The sequence below is a fragment of the Trachymyrmex cornetzi genome, unplaced genomic scaffold (genome assembly GCF_001594075.2).
Source record: "Trachymyrmex cornetzi isolate Tcor2-1 unplaced genomic scaffold, Tcor1.1 scaffold1520, whole genome shotgun sequence".
In the NCBI taxonomy this organism is placed as follows: Eukaryota; Metazoa; Arthropoda; class Insecta; order Hymenoptera; family Formicidae; genus Trachymyrmex; species Trachymyrmex cornetzi.
Window position 1 is genome coordinate 14,783 of NW_017296114.1, and position 2,652 is coordinate 17,434.

The window sequence follows — 2,652 nt, forward strand, 5'->3', positions numbered from 1 at the left end:
AAGCCATATAGTCATAGAAGAGAAAGGAGGCGGCGATTACAAATTTAAAGTACCCAAAATCCCTAACAGCTATTAATAATTATTATTAATATTCAAAATTTGTTCCATTGAAATTAAAAAACTTAATGCTTTGTAAACGCTTTTTTGAAGTACAAAATCCATTCAAAAGGAGGTATACAAAAAAAGTTCCAAAGAGTTCCAAGAAACTTTTTTTTTTAGAATGCAGGGAAACTTGTCAGGAAACTATCTGTTCACTGATATTTTGCCCCTTCTTGCCCCTTTTCGAGAAAAATGCATTTACGTGCGTAAATTTTATAATTGCCGATCGATCGGCTTGTCGCCATTTTGAACTCGAAATTGTTGAAGGACTTATATTTCAAGATTAATAATCCTAAAAACTTACAGTTTTTCTTCACTTTTAAGCGAGAAAAATGAGGTTTTAGAGCGATTGGAATCCTACTCCGAATCGTAGTAAACGAGTTCATCATACTTCGAATTACGCGAAGTTAGGTTATAAAATTTGCGCACGAATAAATGCATTTTTCTCGAAAAGGGGCATGAAAGGGCAAAATATCAGTGAACAGATAGTTTCCTGACAAGTTTCCCTGCATTCTGAAAAAAAAAGTTTCTTGGAATTCTTTGGAACTTTTTTTGTATACCTCACTTTTGAATGGATTTTGTACTTCAAAAAAGCGTTTACAAAGCATTAAGTTTTTTAATTTTAATGGAACAAATTTTCAATACTAATAATAGTTTTTAATAGCTTTTGTTACAAACAAATGCAATAAAAAAAACGTTGTAAACAATGTAAGCATTTATATATAGCATTGCACTGAATCGATGATAACGATGTACATTAATTCTCCACAATTTCTAAGTCCATGCATTGTTAATATCCATGTAAACAATAAACATTCATGGTTTGCTTTATACTTGAAATTAAGTTGAAAGAAGCTTTAAACAATAATTAGAACCAGCTTTGAAACCTTTTACAACGAAAAAATAATTTTACCCTATGTCCGTGTTTTGCTATGTTTCGACCCACTGTGCGTCGTCCAATTCTACTGCCAATATTTCCAAAAATCTCCATATGTTCATAATTATAAAATCAATTCTCTCGTTTGAGTAATAGTTGTAGTCAATTATTGTATGGAAGTCACAAATTCTATAAAATCATAGTAAAGCTTAATTTTTGTCAATCATATCATGTAATCATCAATTTAAAACCGTATCTTATGAGAAAAACATTAGTTTCTGGTCAGAAATTATTCCGGAATAATTACGGAAGGAGATCATACTAATGTTTATTCTTTTTAAATGTTACTGAAGATGACATGATGAGGGTTGAAACGTATATATTTTGATGTAATAATTGATGAAAACATTCGCAATAATAACTAGCGTTGGCTTTTATGCTTTGTCATATCTTATTGAGAAATGGTATTAGTTTCCAATCTTCCATATGCAATAATATTTCGAGGAATAATTAATGAAAGCGAAGGGTTTACATATGAATTAATGCATTCACCTAAAATTGTTATTCATGGTACAACATATTGTCCAAAAAAAATGTTGTTGAAATGTAACGAAAATGAACTACCGCAATTCGGAGAAATATATGAAATTTATGTTCGAGGTGATTGTAAACTATTTATAATTAAGATATTACAAACCGAAAGTTTTGAATGGAGATATAATGTATACTGTGTTACCGAAACTCATGAAAAGTGTATATAAAAGTTAATAATTTAATTTTACCACATTCTTTGTCAGCATTTAGGTCATCAAGCAATAACTATTAATTAATCATGTATGTACTATTAATTAATCATGAACGAGTTGAGTTCTTCGGATAAATCAGTTGCTTATAAGTATTTTTATTTATAACATTTTTTGATAGTATGAGTCTTGAAATAAAATTATAAAACGTGTTTGTTAAATAGTTTTATATTTCTATTTAATGCCTTAGACTTTCACAAAATAATAATAAACTATTATATACGAGGGTCGTCTGAAAAATTTCGAGCCTAACATAGAAACAACCCATGTACGATTTTAAACCTGGGCCAACAGCGGGCCAACGTCGGCTACCACCTTCCGACTGTCGGCCCAGTACTGGCTGTAACGTCGCGGCGACGTCGGCATAATATCCAAATGATAAGATCGGCCCAACATTAAATGCCAGTGTTGGGCCGACGTCGGGAATCAATGTCGGCCCAACACTGGCATTCAATGTTGGGCCGATCTTATCATTTGAATATTATCCCGCCATAGGCCCAACATTACAGTCAGTGTGGGGCCGATGTCGATGACCAATGTCGGCTTGACATCGGCATCCAACGTTGGGCCGACGTCGGTCCAAGATTGGATGCCGGTGTCAAGCCGACATTGGTCATCGACATCGGCCCCACACTGACTGTAATGTTGGGCCTATGTCGGGATAATATTCAAATGATAAGATCGGCCCAACATTGAATGCCAGTGTTGAGCCGACACTGGTCACCGACGTCGGCCCAACGTTGGATGCCGATGTTGAGCCGATATTAGTTCAATATAAATAAAAAAAGAATTGCTTTTTTTAAACTATAGTTGTTTTATATACAAGATGTTTGTAGAGTGTATCAGTGAGTGTTTTACCTAAATTAGAAATTT